At 51.8% G+C, this 23,904-nt stretch overlaps 1 long non-coding RNA gene across 1 annotated transcript; it reads left to right on the top strand.

The window, feature by feature from the left end:
- Nucleotides 1-10,171: 10,171 nt before the first annotated feature.
- On the top strand, nucleotides 10,172-23,283 carry LOC115656414. Its single transcript, XR_004001656.1, has 3 exons — nucleotides 10,172-10,182; nucleotides 19,032-19,036; nucleotides 23,091-23,283. It is a non-coding gene; the product is annotated as an uncharacterized LOC115656414 (long non-coding RNA).
- The last annotated feature ends 621 nt before the right edge of the window (nucleotides 23,284-23,904 follow it).

Genomic DNA, 23,904 nt, shown 5'->3' on the forward strand with positions numbered 1-23,904 from the left:
TGTGAGCGAAAAAGGGGTGAGGAGAAATTTTCTGGCCTGGATTGATTCTTTCGGAACTTCCTGTTAAATAATAGAAGGAAACAGCCTGAATCCACAGGAGAGCCCACTCCATGGAACTCTGTTTTCGCCCATTACGGTTTAAAAGGATATGAGACATAGTTTACTGAATGCAAAGGAAACCTTGGCAGCATTTTTGTCAGGGAGCTCTCTTCTCCGACTGGAGGTGAACAGCAATAAAATGTACACAGCGGGCCCACTTTGTTGTGCGCTTACATAGCTTCTTTATGGTATTTATTTGTGTAACAACAACATCAGTGCTTTGGTGGTGTGATCTAGTGGGTTGAGCACAAGGCTAACAGCCTAGAGGTCCTGTGTTCTAATCCTGCCTCGGACACTAGCCCTGAGTAATTTACTTCTGCTGGCTATCTCAGAGGGTGACTGTGTATGGGAAAAGTGCCCATAATGGATGTGAGCACCCCCTGCTGGGATAAAGGCTATTGTAGGAGAGGTTTTGAGGCGAAAGTCTCCACAATGATCCCCCACCTGAGGGTTATAAACTGTAATTAAGTCACTCTTTCACCTTCTCTTTGTCAAGCTAAATAGATTGAGCTCCTTGAGTCCGTCACTATAAGACATGTTGTCTAATCCACAATCATTCTCATGACTCTTCTCTGAACCCTGTACAATTTATCAACATCCTACTTGAACTGTGGGCACCAGAACTGGACACGGGCTTCCAGCAGTGCCAAATACCGAGGTAAAATGACCTCTCTGCTTCCACTCGAGATTCCCTTGTTTATGCATCCAGCATCACATTAGCCCTTTTGACCACAGTGTAGCGCAGGGAGCTCATGTTCACCTGATTATCCAGCAGGAAGTCCAATGCTTTTCAGAGTCCCTGCTTCCCAGGATATAGTCCCCCGGCCTGTTAGCATGGCCTGCATTCTTTGGTCCTAGATGTATACATTGACATTTAGCCATATTAAAACACATACTGTTTGCTTATGCCCAGTTTACCAAGCTCTGTATCCCTGAAGAGGACCTGTGCCCCTACTCCCACCCCTTGTCAGGGTGGGCCCAGTGAAGTTTGCTAACGGGGATGGATTCCCTCTGAATGGAGCAGAGCCAGGGGGAGGGAAAGAGCTACACGTCCTGAAGTTGGATAAGATGGGGAGGGGTTGCATTCTCCTAACCCCAGCCTAGCCATCCCTGTCCCCACGCTGCATGGAGAGGATCCTTTGGAGGGTGGGGCTGAGCACCCCTTCTTCATGGAAAGGACCACCCCACCATGCACAGATTTAGGTCCCAGTTTGGCAAAGCACTTATACATAGGGTTAAGCCTCTTTGACTTCAATGGAATTTGAGTACCCATTTTTCAAGGGAAGTGCTTTGCTGACTCAGGGCCCTGGACTGCACTAGCTCATGGGAGCAGAATATCAGGGTTGGAAGGGACCTCAGGAGGTCATCTAGTCCAACCCTCTACTCAAAGCAGGACCAATCCCCAACTCAATCCCCAAATCCTTAAATGGCCCCCTCAAGGATTGAATTCACAACCCTAGGTTTAGCAGGCCAATGCTCAAACCACTGAGCTATCCCTCCAGTTCGTTCATATCCAGGAAGCATTTGGAAGCTACAGCATAGGTGCTGAGTTTCTAATCTACTGGGGGCGGCTCTCCCCTGGCTCCACCCAGGCCCTGCCCCTACTCCAGCCCTTCCCCCCAAGGCCCCGCCCCCACCCTGCTTCTTTCCACCCCCGTTGTGCCCCACCTCTTCCTGCCCTGCCCCCAAGCACACTGCACTGTCGCGCCTCCCCTGCCCCCACAACATCTCCTGACACCGTGAAACAGCTGATCCGCGGCAGGTGGTAGGTGCTGGGAGGGAGGGAGAGGTGCTGATCTGCAGGAAGGGATTGGAATGAGGGCAGAGCGGGGATGAGAGGGGTGGGGCATGAGTGGGGCCTCATGGAAGGGGTGGATTTGGGACAGGGCTGGAGGCAGCGGGGGGTTCGAGCACTCACTGTTGGGAGCAGAAGTCAGCGCCTATGCTAGGTAACTTTATCCATTGTCAGAAACAGGACTCTGGGTAGGTGGACCAGGGCTTGGATCCAGTCCAGTGTTGCTGTGTTTATTTAATTGTGCCCCAATATTTTCAATGTGCCGTAGATTTTTGTATTAATAACAGCCAACTACATGCTAGAAGTCGTCAATGGGGAAGCAGAAGGTTTTAGCTGCTAGGTAAGAAGCAGTTGGAGATTTTGGTACCAAGTAGTTTTGGGAGGCTGTTTCCTGGCTAAGAACATCAGCTGGAAGTTCCTGCTGTCTTAATGAACAGTGAAATCACTAAAAAGTGACAAAGAACAGTGAAATCATTAATAATGTTGACATTGTAGTATCATCATTATGTTCCAGAGTTAACATTCTGAGACAAATGGGAGGAGTTTGTGCCTCTCAGAGCTATTGTTGCATGCTCAGGCAGCTCATACTGCAATGCTTGATGCGCAGGTCACATTTGGAAGGGTTACTTAATAACCAGAAGAGCTAGAAACATAATTTTAAAAAAATGAAATAATGAATTCTGGAGCCGAGTTCTGTGATGAGGAGTGGACTGTCCAGCTGCAGGACTGGGGAGCACTGGCCTGTCCAGGAGGTACAAGAGAGCTCTGACTGCTCTGAATTCTATCCAGATTGTCAAGAAGCCCCCATGGAACTTACAGGTGGCTGAACAGGTTTGGATTCAGTAAGAACCAGCCCAGACTGGGCATTTCTGAGGTGTGGGGGAAATGGGGTTAGTTTGGTTGGTTGGTTCCTTGGCTCTGATCCTGCAAGCAGGTGATGGCAGGCCTTTTGTCTATAACGGTCCTGAATCCCTGCGATTCCTGCCAAAACACCCTGGGAAATGCAGCTCTCACTCACCATATTTCCCAGCCTGGCTGTGGCCTGAGATATCTCATTCGAGAGCCTAGGCCAGGGGTGGGCAAACTATGGCCCGCGGGCAAGATCCAGCCTGTCAGGGCTTTGGATCTAGCCCGCGGGATTGCCACCCCTGTGGCGCCATAGGGCTAAGGCAGGCTCCCTGCCAGCTCTGGACCCATACCATGCCCAGAAGCAGCCAGCACCACGTCCCTGTGGCCTCTGGGGGGTGGAGGGCAGAAGGCCCTGTGTGCTGTCCTCTCGCCTGCAGGCACCCCCCCAGCTCCCATTGGCCGGGAACAGGGAACCACGGCCAATGGGAGCTGCAGGGGGCGATGCCTGCGGGTGCCTTTCCCAGAGGTGGGAGGGTCTTGGTGCTGTCCACTTCCAGGAGCGGCATGGGGCCAGGGCAGGCAGGGAGCCTGCCTTAGCCCACAGAACGCTGCCTGCCACCCCCGGAGCCACTCTAGGTAGCAGTGCTGGGTCGGAGCCTGCACCCCGAGCCCATTCCGCTCTCCACACCACAATCCTCTTCCCTGAGCCCCCTGCTGCACCCCACACCCCTCCTGCACTCCTACCCCCTGCCTTGAGCTCCCAACCCTCTGCCCTGAGCCCCTTCCTGTACTCCGCACCCCTCCTGCACTCCGCACCCCCTGCCCTCAGCCCCCAACCCCCTGCCCTTAGCCCCTTTATGTACTACACACCCCCTCTGCACCCCAACCTCTTGCCCTGATCCCCTTCCTGCACACCACACCTGCTCCCACAGCCCACATTCCCTCCCACACTGCAACCCCCTGCCCCAACCCTACATTCATGGCCCTGCATGCAATTTCCCCACCCAACTGTGGTCCTCAGGCCAAAAACTTCCCCTTCCCTGGCCTATGCTGAGGATCTCTGCAGGACTGGGGCATGCCCAGATACAAAGCTCCTGGACCTTGGGAGTTCACGGTCTGGGCAGGAAATCGCCACGGAGATCACATGGACTCCAGAACTGCAGCATGCAGGGGAGATACTCCCTGCAGCTCTCACTGCTTTGCAGGCACGCGGCCCAGCTCCCCCTCCGGTTGACAGTTGAGCTTCACTCCTGTGCCCCTCAGTAGCTCTGCTGCGAGGGAAGGTGTCACCCCCTCATGTGCTCTGCCAGAGCGGAAGCTTGCCCCAGCATGGCTACTAAGCCTATCTAAGCAGGTGCCTTTTCCCACAGGGCTCTGCCCACTGCTCCCTGGTGGCCCTTTGGCACTGTCTGCCCCCTACCAGCATCTCAGTCTCCAAGACCTCCCCAGCTCTCCTCCCTGCCCAGAGGTACCGTCCGTGTTTTGACAGAGCTCAGGACTGGCGCGGAGGGGTGTTTTCCCCAGCCATGGGGTGGGGAACACTCCTGTGCCTCTTGGGGTTTCTGCCACAGTTATGCTGGCTGGTGGCAAGGCCCTTGCATTACAGAGCCCAAGGCTGATTTATGGCAGCAGCTGGGGAGCGGGGATGGAGTTGAAGCTGGAAGCTTCCATCGAGGTTGGCAGCGTTCAGCAGCATCTTGCCTGGCAACACTGCTTCCTTCTGCCCCATTGCAGTGAGTGAAATGGGCATGGCTGGCTGCAGTGGTGGATTAGCCAATGGACCCATGGAACCAGTGCCCAGGGGCCCTAGCCAATGGTGGGGCCCCCTGAAAAAATTGGCACCCCGCCCTCTGGAGACAAGTGCTGAGGTGGAGGAAATCACTGCGCCCTGACCCTACTTCCTGGCAGCAGCACCAGGCAGGTGGGCGGGTGAAGCCCCAGTACCCCAACTCCATCCCCAGCAGAAGAGCTGAGTGGTGTGGGAAGCCCCAGCACCCAGACCCTGGCTGCGGCCCCAGGTCTGGAGGAGCTCTGGCTGGCTCCCTACCATGACCTCAGGGCTGAGGAGTTCTCACGCCCCTCTGAGGCCCTGAGACCTTGGCGGGATGACAGAGCTTCTCCAGTCTTGGGGCCACGGGGTGGGGCAGAAAACAGCAAAGATGGGAGTAGTGTGTTGGAGAAGCAGAATGGGGCAGGACTCTGGGTGGAAAGGGGGTGGGCCGGGGAAGGGGAAGAATGGTGTAGCGCTTCGGACAGGTCCACAGGTGGAAGTGGTGGAATGGGGGTGGAACCACAGGCAGAAGGGCTGGGAAGAAGGCCCCCCACTTGCTCTGGCCCAAGGCCCCACGAAACCTTAATTCACCTCTGGGCCTGGCCTCCCAAAATTATACGTAGTGGATGGGAGTCAGGGTCTTCCCCACCTCAACACACATATCATGGTATCTTTCAAGGCAAGGCTGAAGGCCAGTCGTTTCCTTAGGAGACAGCTTGTTTTGGGGAGATGGGTTTCTTTCACTCCACCAACTCCTGGGGTTCATATTAGGGAGGGGCTAGAACCAACCCCTGGGTTACAAACTCTCTCTAAGGCTTGGAGTGGAGTCGGGACAGAGGCCGGAATCCGAATCCAGATTTGCCATGCACACCTGGACCACCGCTGTGCCAAACCCCTGCATCTCACCACCCCAGACTTTGAGGGTTCTGCTCTCTGGCTTGGGATCCAAATGGTCCTTCTTCACGTTTATAGGTGTTATGGGCCAATCTGAACCCTGGTGAAAACAGGCGAAGCTCTGAGTGAAGTTAATGGCATCGCCCCTGCTGACTCCATGGTCCAGTTTGGCCCAGTGCCTTGTTTCCAGCTGAGCTTGCTAAAGTGCCTGGGAGTCTCCATGCCTGGGGCACCCCCAGATCCCAGTGAGTTGTTCTCTGCCATCACTTTAAGAACTGTTGACATGTGCAAGGCCCCTGGTCTCTGTGCCCTTGGCAAGGCTGCAGCAGGAGCATGCCACGCAGGGGCTGCATTGTGCTTTTGGTGTGGCTGGCATGTGCTTTCTAGTTCATTACATTTCAATGGCCCACTTGATTGGGCACTTACTGAGAATAGTCCTTTCTCAAGAAGTTGACCAAATGCTTCACTGGTGCTACTTAGAATCAAATACGTTGAGATACAAGTACATAGCCAATATTCATAATTTCAAATACAAAAATGATACACGCATACAGACAACATAATCATAACCAGCAAATTACAACCTTTCCATTCACCCACGAGAGCCCATGCTCCAAAATTTCTGTTAGTCTATAAGGTGCCACAGGACTCTTTGCTGCTTTTACAGATCCAGAGTCACATGGCTACCCCTCTGATACTTGACACCATGCAAGGCACTGCATTTAGCCATATGGAGTGGAAATCCATCAAACTCATGCACAAATACAGACAGATATCATCTTCCTTTCCAAATGCAAACGGATGAACATCATACCAAATGGACTAAAGGTAAAAAATCCACTGCTATCTACATACTACACAGACCACAGTGAGAGATTATGCCATACTCTATCAAAGAAATTGAGGAACCACCTGATCAGCATCCTATACAGCAAACAGGAAAACATCAAAAGAGCTCTCCAACCTGGAGACTCTCATAAATAACCAAACTTCCATACAAACGGACTTCACTAAAATAAGACAGGAGATCTACATTACTCACTTCACCTCTCTACAAAGGAAAAACGATGTCTGCTGTCTAAACTCCTACCTGCCACATGGGGCCACAACCATGTTACCCCTAACCCACCCAGCAATATCGTCAATCTATCCAACCACACACTCAGCCCAGAAGAAAAGTCTGTCCTATCTCGGGGACTCTTTTTCTGCCCTGCCACCCCCACAAACATGATACAGTTCTGCGGTGATCTGGAAGCCTACTTTTGCCATCTCCGATTCAAGGAATACTTTCAGGATAACACTGAACAGCCCACTGATACACAGTTACCCTCCCACCAACAGCACAAGAAGAAGAACTCCACATGGACTCCTCCTGAGGGTCGAAATGACAGTCTGGACCTATACGTAGAATGCTTCCGCCGACATGCACAGGCCGAAATTGTGGAAAAACAACATCGTTTGCCTCATAACCTAAGTCGTGCAGAACGTAATGCCATCCACAGCCTCAGAAACCACCCTGACATTATCATCAAAGAGGCTGATAAAGGAGGTTGTCATCATGAACAGGTCTGACTACCCAAAGGAGGCCACCAGACAACTCTCCAATACCAAATTCTACAGGCCACTTCCCTCAGATCCCACTGAGGAATACATTAAGAAACTGCACCATCTACTCAGGACACTCACTACATCAACACCGGAACAAATCAACATACCCTTAGAGCCCCAACCAGGATTATTCTATCTACTACCCAAGAGCCACAAACCCGGAAATCCTGGATGCCCCATCATCTCAAGCATTGGCACTCTCACTGAAGGACTGTCTGGATATGTGGACTCCCTACTCAGGCCCTATCCTACCAGCACTCCCAGCTATCTCTGTGACACCACTGGTTTCCTGAGGAAACTACAATGCATTGGTGACCTTCCAGGAAACACCATCCTAGCCACCATGGATGTAGAGGCTCTCTACACAAACATCCCACACACAGATGGAATACAAGCTGTCAGGAACAGTATCCCTGATGATGCCACAGCACAACTGGTTGCTAAGCTCTGTGCCTTTATCCTCACACACAACTACTTCTAATTTGATGACAATATATATCTCCAGATCAGTGGCACCGCTATGGGCACCCACATGGCCCCACAATATGCCAACATTTTATGGCCGACCTGGAACAACGCTTCCTCAGCTTTCGTCCACTCACGCCCCTTCTCTACCTACACTACATTGATGACATCATTTGGACCCATGGGAAGGAGACTCTGGAAAAATTCCACCACGATTTCAACAGCTTCCACCCCACCATCAACTTCAGCCTGGACCAATCTACACAGGAGGTCCACTTCCTTGACACCACGGTGCAAATAAGTGATGGTCACATTAACACCACCCTATACCGAAAACCTACCGACCGCTATGCCTACCTTCATGCCTCCAGCTTCCATCCCAGGCACACCACACGATCCATTGTCTACAGCCAAGCACTGAGGTACACCCGCATTTGCTCTAACCCCTCAGACAGAGACCAACATCTACAAAATCTCCACCAAGCATTCTCAAAACTACAATACCCGCACGAGGAAATAAGGAAACAGATCAACAGAGCCAGACGTGTACCCAGAAGCCTCCTACTGCAAGACAAACCCAAGAAAGAAACCAACAGGACTCCACTGGCCATCACATACAGTCCTCAGCTAAAACCCCTCCAATGCATCATCAGGGATCTACAACACATCCTGGACAATGATCCCACACTTTCACAGGCCTTGGGTGGCAGGCCAGTCCTCGCCCACAGACAACCTGCCAACCTGAAGCATATTCTCACCAGTAACTGCACACCGCACCATAGTAACTCTAACTCAGGAACCAATCCATGCAACAAACCTCGATGCCAACTCTGCCCACATATCTACACCAGTGACACCATCACAGGACCTAACCAGATCTGCCACACCATCATCGGTTCATTCACCTGCACGTCCACCAATGTAATATATGCCATCATATGCCAGCAATGCCCTTCTGCTATGTGCATCGGCCAAACTGGACAGTCTCTACGGAAAAGGATAAATGGACACAAATCAGATATTAGGAATGGCAATATACAAAAACCTATAGGAGAACACTTCAACCTCCCTGGCCACACAATAGCAGATCTTAAGGTGGCCATCCTGCAGCAAAAAAACTTCAGGACCCAGACTTCAAAGAGAAACCGCTGAGCTTCGGTTCATCTACCAATTTGACACCATTAAACAAAGACTGTGAATGGCTAGCCAACTACAAAACCAGTTTCTCCTCCCTTAGTTTTCACACCTCAACTGCTAGAAGAGGGCCTCATCCTCCCTGACTGAACTAACCTCATTATCTCCAGCCTGCTTCTTGCTTGCATATATATACCTGCCCCTGGAAATTTCCACTACATGCATCCGACGAAGTGGGTATTCACCCACGAAAGCTCACACTCCAAAATTTCTGTTAGTCTATAAGGTGCCATTGGACTCTTTGCAACCTTTCTATAGACACCTTACTCGACCTCCTTTGTACAAGATTTGGTGCAACTATAGAACATTGGTTGCAACAATGATGTATACGGTCACAGTTCATGTCAATAACGTCACACTATGACCTCTGTGAATTTTGCAGCGCTGGTGTGGCTCAGAACCACCCCAGCAGCTGGAGAAGCCCCGGGGCCAGCCGCACTGGCTGGGGTTCTGGCAGCCCTGCCCTGGAGCAGCAGTCCGGGACCAGTGTCGGCAGTGGTGAGGCCTCGGGCTGCCTCCCTGGCCTGGACCAACTGCAGCGGGGAACCCCAGGTTGTCCCCATCTGGGAGTGGCAGCGGGGCAATGGGCTGCTCGTCCCCCCAGAAGCAGCGGGGCCCTGGGCCACACCCCCTCCAGCAGCAGCAAGGGGGCCTGGGATGATCCCTCCCCCCAGCAGCAGGGGGCCCTGGGCCGCTCCCAGTGGCAGTGGGGCCCCGTGCTCCCCACCGACCCCTCAGCAGGTAAGATTTAGTCGTAGGTATTTTTTGTAAAAGTCATGGACAGGTCATGGGGCCGTGACTTTTTGTTTATTGCCCATCACCAGTCCATGACTTTCACTAAAAATACTCATGACTAAAACATAGCCTTACAAATTATACACCACAGCCCTTTCTGCACAGATGTGGCACTCGGAGATTAATCTCTAGATTAAGATTTTATTTCATTCTGAAATGAGAACAAATTCCAGGTCACAGCAGCCCGCAACCCAGCTAAATCTCTGCATTAAGCCTCTTGGGCTGGAAAGGGACAGAGACATATCCAGCCCCTTCCTCTCCATACATATGAAGTCCCTAGTCGATGTTTGCCTGAGCTCACTCCTTTGAAAGCCACCCTCAAGGTAAGAGCAGTTGGACTCTGATCATTTCTGTAAAAGTGGGGAGCGGACGATTCGCAGACTAGTTAGCGGATTGCTTTCCAGTGAAGGGGAAACGCCAGTTTTCCCATCACTCTGGGATGGGATGTCAGGATGTGAAAGGTGTATCCAGATCAGTGGAACCGGAGTCAGAGGACCTGTGTTCCCTGGAGTAGCTGTTATTGACTGGTTGTTAAGTACCAGTTGTGTGGCCCTTATGACTCCCTCTGGAAAAGGCAGGTGTCATTGGAATCACAGTTGCTGGTTAGTGTGAAAAGAGAAGACTGAGCCAGTGGTTGGGGCACTAATATGGGACTTTGAAGACCTAGGTTCAAGTCCCTGCTCTGCCAGACTTCCTGTATGACCATGGGCCAGTCGCGTAGCTGCTCTGTGCCTCAGTTTCCCATCTGTGATCGGTATAACAGCTCTGTCCTGCCTCACAGGGGAGTTGTAGCACTCAGATACTCCAATCGAGGGGCCAGATAAGTACCTGAAAGAGGCAGCCATCATACTGTGTGGAATAACACAGTTGAGATATTAGTACAAACAGTTCAGAACAGGGCTGTGTTATAGAGCCAGTTAGAGGACCTGCAGTCTGTACTGCACGATGCCTGCTGTAGTTACTTCTGCCATCACGCTGGCTGTGTCCTGCCATCCTTTCCTCAGTTTCAGTGGGAGTGAAACTGGGTCCAGTAACCATTCACCGGACCCAATGGGGATTAGATTCATGAGCACATGCAGAAGCATGTGATGAGAAGGGGGTGGGTGGATTGTGCAGTATGGATCACGTGCATTCTGGGTGGGTTTTACTCGACAAGACTAATTGCCTCTAGCATAAAACTATTCTGAGCTCTTGTACGAGAGGGTGGCATTTCACACAGAATATCAAGGCTACTGTTGCTCTCTTTACATACAGACAGGTGTTTTTCATTGATAAAACTGCAAGGGAATTCAGTAGCCTGCATCTGGAGCATAACCGCTGCATGGCAGGGGTTAAGCCTCCTTTTGTGTTTGTCTGGAGCCAGGCGCCTTGTGGGAACTGCTGGAAACAGGCAGTGACACTTCGCTGTCCCCTAATGGCTTCCCACAGCAAGGTACTGAGAAATTGACCAAAGGGTACACACAAGGAAACTGACCAGGGGAACACCCATCCAAGAAAACTGACCCAATCAGGGCTGAGATCAGCAATACACCCCTGGTGCTCACCAAAAGCTCACCTGGTGGTGCACTTTTTACATTGTCTCAGGTGACTCAGATGAGTTTGCTTGGACAGACTGGCCAGGATCATGGTGCACAGAGAGAGAGAGACTGCGTTTGTTTTGTACTTTGTTTCTTTAAAAACCCAATAACGTTTAAGGAAAAGTATCCAAATGGGGAGGGGGGAGGATTTTTTTTTCAGGGAGGAGTGGGGATTGGGTGCAGGAGACAAACTTTTGGGTCTGTGTATGTGCACACGTAGCTGTAGTGAGGGGTTATTTTCCTGGGCAAAGGGATATAACTCTGGCACATGAGTGAGAGTAGCTTGGCGAGAGGAATGCTTTGTGGGGGGTGGGGGTGTATGTGACAGAGTAATAATGTGGCATTTCCCTGTGTGATGCAGTGCCTCTCTCTACCTCATGTGTGTACATAAGTGTGATGTGGCATGGCACGAGTCCAGAATTAGCGCATGTGAAGAGACATTTCCTCTTTCCCCGGTGAGTGGGTGTGTGTGTGTGTAATGATGTGGCAGTTTCTTGGGTGAGTCCAGTTCCAATAAAGCACTTTCAGTCCCCATTTGACCTGCCGGGAGCCATTTCTACCAAGTTCTACCCTGAGGCTCAGAGCTCCTCCCCAGAATTGGACTCCCACGGGGACTGGGAAGCTAAGGTATTACCTGAGCTGCAGGGTACTCTTTCATTTTGCTTCCTTTTCTCTTCAAACCCCCTCCCCTTCCCTGTCACTGAGTCACTTCCTCCCGCCTCAGCTCACAACCTCCCTCAGTGATACTCTGTGTCCTGGGCACAAACTGCATACAAATCCTGGTGCATTGTGAAGAGACTGGGCTGCTCAAGAGCTGCCCTGACTGGGGAATTCGACAGAGCAGGGGCAGGGTCTAGAGCAGTGGTTCTCAACCAGAGGTACGTGCACCCCTGGGGGTACGCAGAGGGCTTCCAGGGGGTATATCAACTCATCTAAATATTTGCCTAGTTTTACAACAGGCTACATAAAAAATACAAGTGAAGTTAGTACAAACTAAAATTTCATACAATGACTTGTTTATACTGCTGCATATACCATACATTGAAATGTGAGCGCAATATTTATATTCCAGTTGATTTATTTCATAATGATATGGAAGAATGAGAAAGTCAGTAATGTTTCTGTAATAGTGAGCTGTGACACTTTTGTATTTTTATGTCTGATTTTGTAAGCAAGTAGTTTTTCAGTGTGGTGAAACTTGGGGTATGCAAGACACATCAGACTCCTGAAAGTGGTACAATAGTTTGGAAAGGTTGAGAGCCACTGGTTTAGAGGAAGGAAGCTGAGAATTTTGCAGTTTCTACTCTGGTTACAGAGTAAGTTATTTGCACAAATGTAATTTACACCACCTGAAATTAACACAGAGTGCCCTGGCCGGGGCAGCTCTATGTTTTTTGACACTCCAAGCACGGCAGTCAGGTGGCTTTCAGCGGTTCGCCTGTGGACGGTCTGCTGGTCACGTGGATTCGGCGGCGTCTCTGCGGGTGATCTGCCGGTCCCGCGCCTTTGGCACCCGCCACCGAATTGCTGCTAAAGCCGTAGGACCAGCAGACCTCCTGCAGGCATGCCGCCGAAGGCTGCCTGACTGCCGCCCTCAAAGTGACCGGCACTCCGCCCCTCATGGCTTGCCGTCCCAGGAATATGCTTGCTGCGCTGATGCCTGGAGCCATCCCTAGACCTGGCAGGAGATGGGATATGGTAGCATTGAGAGACAGACCCAGGCAGCTCAGAAGAGCTATAGTCCTCATTCCCTACTTGAGAAAGACAGGCCGGCCGCCTAGTTCAGGCTGACTTTGCTGTGAAGAATTTGATTCCCTAACAGTGCTTCAGTGATTTGCACTTTGAGTGAGATACACAAGTGGCAGGAGGACTGCGGGAGGAGGGGCTCCTCGAGTGGATTCTTTAGAGCGACTCACACAAGCTCCGCACGGTCTTGGTTCAGTAACACATGTAAGCGCACACATAACTTTAAGCACATGAGCAGCCCCACTCACTTCACACTAACTTCAGCTGGCAAGAGCAAATGGGACAAATGCCCAGTTTCACCAAAAAAGTCAGAACTGCCAGGACAGGGCCGAAAAAGGAACTGTCCCAGCCAAAATGGGATGTATGGTCACCCTACCGCTGATGAGCCACTAATCACTCGCCCCTGGGCTCTACATTCAGCACTGCTAGACTTTGGGCTGCCAGCACACTGGATAGACTGGGACCTGGCCATGGCTCCAGTCCCAGTTGTGCAAGAGGCCCTGAGGGCAGTGCTTGCTGACAATGACAGATTAGCTGCTGGGCCAACAGTGGGGAGCAAAGGAGAAAACGGGTTGCGGGGGCAGAATGGGATGGGACCATGGGTAGACAAGGGCTGGGCTGTGGGGGAAATGGGCAAAAGGGAGTGCAGCTAGGGGCAGGGCTGCAGGGGCAGAACAGGGGCAGGACCAGAGGCAGAAGGGGTGGAGAGGGCCCTCCACAAAACTTTAATCCGCCTCTGCATGCTGCTCCTTTATAAAGACGTGGTAGGGAAAGGAGTGGCTACATTGCCTTTGTAGACCCTGAGGGAAGCTACCTGCCTGTGCTCCGTGCAGACAGAACGCTGCAGCACACCAGTGGCAGGCACTACCCCACGGACAGAATTTGGGTAAATGGAATGAAAAAATGGTCTGCTACATTGAGCGTCCTTGTATGTTTAAACACCTCACTCAACAAACAGCCGCCCCCACCAGCTCCCCCACAGAATGGCAAGCTGGCAGCCATTGTACCAGGCATTTAAATAATCCGTTTCTTCAGATAATCTGCTCGAAATTGGTGCCAAGTTGCCTGTGGATAATAATCGCACATCTGCTATGCTGCTCTAGTTTTATTGTCAGTGTGATTTAGCCAAGATAGCTTCTGCAGGGTCGGAGAGAGCAAACTGCACAGGTCTTAGAGCGCCTCTGCCCTTTCCCCACAGTGAGGGCTACAGGGCTCTTCCTTCTTGATAATCCTGGATGAATCCCACCCCTATCACAGAGGATCCAGGATGCAGCATGTTTCAGAGCAGCATTTCGGTATTGTCCAGGTGCTGCACAGTGCGGATAATTTGGGATTATTAGCTCAGTCAAAACATGCGTATCCTAAACTCCTTACACCAGGCCCAATCATCCCCCTTAGATCCATGTATATAGGAGACCCTCCATAACTGGATCTCCCTCCTTCTGGGTCCTCTGGCATGATCTCCCTGCTCTGGAGAGGATACCATAGAAGGGTCACTATGGGGCCAGGATCCGCAAGTGCCAGGGGAACAGGAGGGCAAGGGTTGGGTGCCACACCACAGTTCAGGACCAGAATGGAGGACCTATCACACTGAAATTGTATTGAATGACACAGTCAAGTGAAGTGAAGTGAACTCTAACCCTGACCCTCCCCTGCCTCTCCCTTGTATCCAGAGTGATCAAATTGTGATTTTAGTGGAATTCGGACTTTTCCAATGTTCACCCAAACCAATAGGGTTCTGTTTGCTGATGCCTAGAATATCTCTGAAATTTTGCAGTTGATCAGCTGCAGCATTCAAAAGTTCCTGGGTTACCTCCAAACAGAGAAATGTGGGAGTTGCAGATGGGCTCTCACTTCACTTAGCCAAGTGATATCCGGGCAGTAACAGACTAGAATGGACATATGTAGCATGTCATTTGAACCGATCTGCTTTACTTCTCCACAGGTGAGGTGCCATCCTTCAGCAATGAATATCTCCACCCCAAGCAGTCAGCCAAGGCAACACGAGCCTCTGGACTTGGCTGGATTCACTACGGGCTCTGTCGTCCGGGGTGTGACTAAGAAGGCCGATGCCCTTCCCATGATCACGGTCATCGTGGTCATTTTTGTCCTCTTGGCTGTTGTCATCATTGTGCTGGTGCGCTACGGCACACAGCTGTGCACGCTGCAGATCACCTTGTACCATGAGCCCATGCCGCAGGATCTGGAGAACGGGGTGCACCTAACAGATTGGAAGAAACTGGGCTCCAAAAGGAAAAACAGCATGCAGCCTGCTCAAAACTACCAGGGAGAACCAGGCAGCAATGACACTGCTGTGCTGAGTGTCCAGTGCTCCTGCAAGCACCAACTGCCCTGCGGCAACATGGAGCCTAATGTCATAGAGATCACCTACCTGTGAATGGCTCGTAGTGGGGCCAGAGGCCAGCCCTAGTCAGACAGTCGTCAGAGGGACAATGGCGCTGTTGGAGAATAGCAATGTTTGGAGATGAGGATTTACCAAAGACTCACCAGTATTCGAACACTGGTTTTATTGCCTCATGATCCCCAGCAGATCAGACGCACCCTGTATTCAGTTGTGTGTCCTGGGCGAAAAACAGCTTCAAATAGATAGATTTGGGTGGCTATCACAATGTGCGTTTGAAACACACTTCAGTTCTTTCAGATATTTCAGAATGCCTGTGCCCAAGAGCTGATGGACACTTGAGAAGGGCAGAGCCAAGAAGATAGCTGATCCCTGCGTCTGCCTGCATGATACACCTTAATGACGCTCATCACTCATGAAGCACTTTACAGCAACCCTGTCTGGTAGGTAACTGCTGTCCCTTTCCTAGGCCATCAGCCACAGTGGCAGGACTAGGACGACTCAGGAATTAATGACACAGAGTGGCCACTGGTGCTGCAGGCAGAGAAAGCCCTGCTCTCACGCCAACCCCTCACTAGGAGCTCACGGCCACATCCCTCTATCCAGAGTGAGCAAACAGGAATTTTTGTGGAAATCAAGTTTTTCTGGATTTCCGATTGCCACCCAAATCCATAGAGCTCTGCCCACTGATGCCTAGAATGGCCCCTGAAAGTCTGCAATTGATCAGCTGTGTTTTTCGGAAGCTGCCACATGACTGACGGGCAGAGAAATGCCAGCTGGGACTGAAGGGTCTGAGTGGAAAACCTGGGAACTGCATTGGAACTGCCACCATAGAGGCATCTGCTATATGGTCAGGGCAAAACACAGCAGAAACACTAAGAGAGCTCCATGAAAACATGTGCATGACCCTCTGCTCCTCATCGCCCAGCCCCAAGGCCGTCCTTAGGATTTATTGGACCTTATGCAGTATTATTAAACTGGTGCCCTTATGCTCCACTGAAGAAGGTCCCCAGCCGGCACTGCTGACCCCAATGTGTTGAGTGGGCACAGCTACCACCCCTGCCCACAGACCCCCAGAACTGTCCCCCATTGCTGACACACACTGAGCTTTACACAGCAGACGCTGTGGCAGTAGCTCAAGGCAGGCTTCGCGCTGCCCCATGGGGGCTGCATCTTGCCAGAGCCCTCGGCCCTCTTGCAGCCCCTAGCCACTCCTGGCTCACAATGAGCATTTTGACAGGAAGTATCAAGCAATAACAACAACAATAATGCAAGTGTGTGTGTGTGCGCACGCATGTGAGTAACACTCTGTGTGTGTGTGAGAGTGTGTGAGATGGTGGGTTGGGGGACTGTGTGACAGCGTGTGCTGGGGAGTGTGAGATTGTGTGTGTGTGACAATCTGTGTTGGGGGACTGTGACTCATGAGAGGCAGAGTATGTGGGTGTGAGAGCAACAGTGTGTGTGTGTGTTAGAGAACTGTGAGAGATAGTGAGTGCACTGTCACGCACTTAGCATCCAGATTCACTCTTCCTACCCCGCAACCCTAGCTCGGCTCTGGCCCCAGCACTTGCCTCGCTATGCCTGCTCGCCCAGCATGCCTGCCAGGGAGGGGGGGATCAAGGTGTGGGGGCTTACCCCACTCTGCCCGGCGCTCCAGCTGGGGAGTGGGGGCTTATCCTGCTCTGCCTGGAAGCCCCCCCACCCAGACCCTGCTACCTGGCTGGAGCACCAGGTGAGCAAAGTGGGACAAGCCCCCACACCCTAACCCTGCTCACCAGGTACACACCTGGGCTCCAGGGGGCCCCTGACCAGCATGTCCATCAACCCCCGCAAGGCCGGCTGAACAGGGTGGTGGGGAAGCGGCCCCGATTCCTCCTGCCCCCGTCCCCTGCCACTTGTCATTACTCACCCACCTGAAGTTGAGGCCCACCCAAGTGTCCTGTCCTGGCTACACCACTGGCTTCCACCACAGTGGAAATGGGAACACGGACTCCAAGATGGAAGAGCTGACGGTTTCAAGGGCAGTAAAGAAGCACAAAAGAAGGGACTCGTGCAGGCATGAGATGGATCAGAACCTGATCCCCAGATTCAGCTGCCCTGCGAGTTAGGGGTGTTTTGGTCCAGAGGCTGAGGCCCATCTCTAAAGCAGAAGCACAGAGTGAGGAAGAGATGAAGGAGAGGGTCCTGGTCTTAGCTCTTCACAGGGATTAATTCTTACTGAAATCAATGGGGCCTGCTGACCCTCTGCCCCTTTGCACCAGAGGGAAAGTGGGGGACAGTGGTGCACAAAAGTGTGCTCTAAGGGCAGATCCCACTCTGTCACCTTGCCTCCTATTGTCCCCTTGTGGCTGGGTGCAATAACACTGGGGTTACTGCTTCAGTTTCCCCTCTCAGGCTTCTTAAAGGCTCCACCCCCAAGTTCCCTTGGGTCTGATTTTACCCGCTCCTCGAGGCCACGCACCTAGTGCAAGGAGTCCTGGAAAGTCCGTTTATCCCCAACGCCGTACCCTTGGACCATTCCCAGACACAGCCCAGCAACTTACCTCAGACCTCACCTCTGGCATCTTCTGCCTCACCTGGCCTGTCATCGAACAGCCAGCCCATCCCTTCCAGCTGGAGGCCTTCCAAGCACCTCAGCCTCTGCTAGGGAAGACCAGCAGGCTAGCCCCTCTGCCAGTCTCTGAGTTTGCATCATCCTCCCAGCACTGACCCCTCCAATCACAGCTGGGCACCTCTCATGCCACCCTGCCCTCTCTGTCAGATCAACCTGGGACACACCTGGGCTGGACTCACTTCACTTACAGGGGCCAGTTGCCCTGTAACATGCCCTACTGCGCAAGGGCAGACAGCTCTGCAAGGGGGCACGGCATGGGGGGCTGGGAAGTCCACTACTGCACTCCCTTGTACTGCACAGGGCTAGTCACCTCCAAAGGGCTGCTCTGGACCCTTCGGAGTGTGTGAATTCATAGCCCTTCACTCCCCTGTGTGCACCCATCCTGGCTACTCGAGATGGGCACTGGACAGAGGATTGGAAGTAGCTCAACAAGATCTCTCTTGGCTCAAATGGTAGAGGCCTGTGCTTCTGGAGCCGTAGGCCCAGGGCGCTAGGCCCAGTGATGGAGTAGGGGGTTGTGAGGGAGAAGTGGGTGGGAGGATGTCTATAGCAGGAAACCAAACGACTGGGAATGGTTTGAGGCAGAAGCTCAGTGGTGAAGCAGGCACAAAGGGTAGCTCTATGGATAACACTGTTGGCCTTTTCCCAATAAAAGCTCCTTGGTCAGTGGTAGAAGGTGACTCTCTGTATTCCTTTGCTGCAGTCACACAACATGGTGACCTCTGTGGGAGCCCCCCGAAGGCAAAGTTGGGAGTGAGGGCGCGACAAGGCAATGACCAGGCTTCTCCATCTCAGCTGGGACACTGTCATCCTGGAGGCTGAGGCTGGAGTTTTGGAACGAGTTGGTTGCTCACAGGGGAGACAGCAGGGAACGCCATGCCAAGAGACACTGTCCTCATCCATTTCATACACGGGGGGTTGGATGGCCCCAGCCTGGCCATGGTTACACTCACCAGGTGCAGGACTCCTGCTGGAACTCACCCACCACCAGGTCAAAGGCCCAGATCACAAACTGCTTCCTCCTCTGCACCCATGACCCTGCCACCGTCCCCTCAGCACTCTGGCTCCGTGCTCCTAACCCAGCAAACACAAAAGTGCCTTTGCTGTTGGTCTCTCACGCTGAGGAGTGCACCACTGCCATGCCCAGGACAGCTGAAAAGGGCTGGATTGACATCTCGTAAAGTCCTATCCAGCTACATAACCTGGCTAGCAGCAATGGAGGGAAGGCTCCAGGGCCTGTTTGGGCCTCGGCTGATCTCCAGGACTGGTGATGTTACGCTGTTGAGATGTGGCCACTAGAAACCAAATTGAACCACCAGGTCAGTTCACAACAGCCACTGAACAAGCATGAGGGGAGCAATTGAGTCACTGGCTGAACAACCACCTCACACAGTTGTTGGGGGAAGACCCCTGCGTCTTCAGTAGTCTGCCTGGCTGGTTGTAGAGGAACCAGGATGCACTGGCTCCCAGGCTCTGTGGGTCCTGGCTCAGCCATGGTTCTGAGACCAGGAATCCCAGCCTCCCACCTCCTCTTCAGCACAGTTGGGGGGGCTGCTGAGGCACTGGGACTCCCATGGTTCCTAGGCCAGGTGAGTCCCAGTCATCAGCCTGGGGAACTAGCTCGCCCAGGAGTCTGGAAGCCATGGGGTCCTCAACTCAGAAGGAATCTGCACAGCACCACAGACTTGGTAATCCTGGGGCTCCCCAACAGCACACCAGGTGAGTGCTGAGAAGTCAGGCAGTCGGCAGGAAACGTGCCCCCATTCTGTCCTAAATCCAACCATTGCCACAAACATTTTCCATTTTCACCAAACACATTCCAAAGCAAAATTGTTTGTGGGAACTTTTCCGCCCAGCTCTGCTATCGACACTTCCCAGAGCCGCCCTGTTCCCTATGGAAACTTGTCATTACCTCTGTTTTATTATTATGATGAATAAATACAGCAAAAGAGGCGATACTGACTAATGTACAATCCACCAAATCCTGCAGATCTTACTCAGGTTTTACTCTTTCCTTACTCAGACAGAACTCCCTGATGCTCAAGTGACTGGGCAAAGCCAAGAAGTGCTCATCACCTGCCCTTCTCATTGATTTCGAGGGGCTCTTTTCCTGGGTGTGGAATGAGTAAAACCTGAGTAAAGATGTCCAGAATTACCACCAGGGGACCAACACAGGAAGCATTGCAGACAGCTCTCTGACAATCATCAGCTCTGGTGAACCCAGGTGATTGGCCCTCACTGTACATTATTCCTAAGCGCGAGTATCCTTGGAAAGCTCATAACAAGGCACAGGGAAAAGAAATGGGGGGTAAAAGGCAGAGGAGAAACATAAAAAGTCTGAATAACTGTTTGTAAGATGAGACACTGTGATGTTCACAGTTCTGGGTGGCGCAGATACCAGCCAACCACATGTCTCATCCAGGCAGAGAAGAGGTGAGCCAACAGGTAACTGAGCAAACACAATAAACAAGGAGGAGAATGATCTCAGGAAGTAACCAGAAGCAATCTCTTTTCCTTCTGAAAGATAATGCCTGAGAACAGCTAGGGCTGGACACTTGTTGTGCTCTGCCATGCCTGAGTTCAGCGCTGCAGGATCCAATCAGCCAGCATTTCTCAAATCTTTTACCATCAGGCCCTGCTTCCATCAAAGCAGAGGAACGCAGCCCTCCCCTTCCCTGCACTGGAGATGTTCACAGAGATGCACTGCCAGGCTACTGACGCACATGCCGTGACAGCAGTCTTTGCTGTGACACATGGCAGTGAGCTGGAGGCACTGATCTCTGGGCCCAGCACTTACCCCAGTGGGGAAAGATCAACCCAAACTGGAGTCAGAGGAGATCTACAAATCAAACCCAGGTAACTGGAACTCGAAGGGAGAAGAGAATGGGGGGGGAAGGGATTAAGGGGAGAGCCCAAGGCCTCCCTGGCCTTTTCCCCTCCTCTCACTCCTGGCAAGGCCTGGAGGCAGCTGGCTGCTTCCCCCTCCTCCTGCTTGGGGTCTCCATGCTGGCTGGGTCCCCCTCCATGGGCTCTGATGCTTCTGGGTTCTGCTCGACCTCAGTGCATGGTTGGGCGCTGCAGGACTGGCACCCCCTTGTTGGGGCTGAGGTGCCCCCTGGGTCTGAAGGGGGAAAAGAACTAAGCAGCGACATCTCCCCCATACAGCCCAGCTGTAGCACCAGAGCGAGCTGCTGCTCCCAGAAAGGGTGCCAATCTCTGGTACAGCCCCATCCCATTCCTTTCTGACACACGGGGATCGGCAGTGAAATGGTTAACGATGATGACACGGACATCGGCCTTATTAGGCTACAGAATTGAGATGAATGTGGGGCTGTTCCCTGTCTCCGAGCCATCCTACCAGGCTGCCTTCAAACTCAGGCAGACTGCAGCAGTCCCACACTGCAGCAGTTCCACTCAGGTCCTCTTTCGGGAGTTTTCTTCTTCTCCCTGTGAAGGTCTAGAGGCCGATTTCTAATCAACTTTCCAAGTGCGAGCCAAAGCGCAGTTGAGGGTAAACAGAGTTCATTCATTTCTCCATTGGGGCCCATTAGGTTAGGTTAGCCACTTCTCTTTTACCGCTGCACCATGGAGAACTGGCTTGCTGAGCTGCTGGGAGCCAGCTCAGTGACAGCCCTGCTGCTGCCCTCTGTCTCCATGGCTGAGTCCCCCATATGCCTCCAGGAGGAGCCTTCCTGACCTACACTCAGCTTGGAGGGAGCTCTCTCTGCCCACGCACCCCAAGAACAGTGAGAAAAGGCAGCCAGCAATGGCAGGTATAGATGTGAGGACTCATCAGCCTAGCAGGCTCTGGAATAGCCAGTGTCCAGTTTGGGGAGGGGAGCTGAGACGACCAGTTGTGAGCAGGAAGGTGGAGCCACTTATGCATCTCCATGGTGCCAGGCCTGTGCCCTGGACTCATCCTTTTCTCTTTGAGCCTGCAGGGTATAGGAGTCTGTGGAGACCACATGACAGGGAGGAGGAGTGGCAGCACCCATGGATTCACTCTCCAGTTGACAGCTGTCACAGTTCAGGTCAACTGCACCCATATTCCCTGTCTATGGTCCAGCAAGGGCACTCACTCTTAGCTCTCCAGCTTCCCAGCTGTCACCTCTCTTGGACAGAGACCTCCTCACCGGGGTATTTCCAGGCTGCACAGTTCCCTGCCTACACTGTGAATCCTCCAAAAGGCAGGTGTCTCAGTAGAACTGCTTTGCTTCTCATCAGAGACTGAAAACAGTGTAATTGCTCCAGTTAAGGTACCACTCAACTCTTTCTTAGCAAGCACATTTATTTTTAATGTAAAAGCGTTACAGAGAAAACATATTAAAAACAATAAGAATGTACATGTATGCTAATAAGTTTACCAGAGATCACCCCCAACTCCAACAACGGCTCTGGTAGCAGAATGGGAGGACCCAAGTAAGATGCTGGAAGTGGTGCAAAAACATTTTCAACCCACAAAAAGTGTCAGGTACCCTTTATATCTTGTTAATAAGTGTTGTCAAGAATTTGGCAAAACAATAGATCAGTATATTGCCAAACTGTGCAAAATAGCTGACTCACATAAGCGTCAAATCTTAAGAGAGTAACTAATTTGTGATAGATCAGTAATAAAGTGTGATGGTCTGTACCCTTATATTCACCCTTTTTTCAAGACTATGATACATGTTGCACGAAGTATGCCTTGTGAGTCATCATTTGAAAACCCATCATTTGCTGATCATGATTGTCCTGGTAAAATATGTGTGGCAACATTATAAGTAAAGTTGTTAAATTTTACTGTATAAGACATGTTCCAAGTCTGGGGAAACAGCTTCAAACCAGTCTGCTAGAGACAAAAGGCTAGCCAACACCTCAGCCAGTTGTCATTATAATCAAATGGTCGATCACCTGGTTAAGTGACCATTCTTTGGCAGAAAGAAGGGTGTGAGTGAGAAATTTTCATCTTAGCAGTGGCGCAGCTGGAGGTTCCCGGGCAGACCTTCTGCCTCCTGAACCTCAGCTGGAGATGATTTTCAAAGAAGAAAATAACTGTAAGTGAGAACAGAGGTGTAAATGTGCAGACTCACCCCTGCGGCGCCTCCTACTGGGTGTCCTTGGGAATTAGCTCCTTGACCCAGGAGCAGGCCAGTGATCTGCTTGCCATTGGCCCCCCATGTCTCTCCCAGCACCCTGGTGCCCTTATCCCAGGGTTCTGCCTCCTGCAGTACCCCACAGTCTTACTGGAGTTCCCCACCCCAGGGGAATCCCCACTCCCTATCCCCACATCACCTCAGTCATGGCTACTGCCAGTCTCTGTTTAGCCCCTGTGCTGACTGCAGTGTATCAGCCAATCATCACAGGTAACAAGGGGTTTGGACTGGCTGCCTTTACCCACCCTCCAACTGCCCCTCTGCAAGCTCAATACCTAGGAGGCCAAGAACTAGGCCCTGCATCCTGGGGAATTATTAGCCTAGGGCTTCCCAGCTCCTAAAGCCTTTCCCCAGCCCTGCCTCTCTCTAGGTCCCCTGAGTGAGTTCCCCAGCCAGCCTATCAAGTCAGAGGGAGACTGCCTGGGCTCCTGGCTCACTGCCTCTTACAGGGGCCAGCTGGGCCTGATTGGGACATGGCCATGGCTGAGCCTGCTTTCCCCCAATCAGCCCAGACTTCTTGCCCAGCCAAGGGCAGGAGTGGGTAACCACCCCACTACAAGAGGACACAAATAACCTGTCCCTTCATCTTTACTCATGGCACTGACAACACTTGAAAGACAAAGGAAGCATCATTGTACTGGGGGAGATCCTGGCTGGAAGATTCAGACAGTAAGACTTAGAGCGTGTGATAAGAGAGACTTTTGCTTTGAATTCACTTAGCTATTTAAGCTAGGTATTGGTTACAAAGAAATAAAAGGGAAAACACAAACTAATTCTGACTTTCATGTCTCATTACTTGTCATCACTTACCATCTATCTTTCTGTAGTTAATAAACTTGTTTCATTTGTTTTATCTAAACCAGTGTGTTTGGATTGAAGTGTTTGGGAGCTTCATTTGGAATAACAAGATTTGTGCATATCATTTTCTATTAATAAAATGATGGACTTTCTCAGAGCTTGTATGGCCTGGGAGGGTGCTGGGCAGTCCAAGACGCACATTTCT

The sequence above is a fragment of the Gopherus evgoodei genome, chromosome 8 (assembly GCF_007399415.2).
Source record: "Gopherus evgoodei ecotype Sinaloan lineage chromosome 8, rGopEvg1_v1.p, whole genome shotgun sequence".
In the NCBI taxonomy this organism is placed as follows: Eukaryota; Metazoa; Chordata; order Testudines; family Testudinidae; genus Gopherus; species Gopherus evgoodei.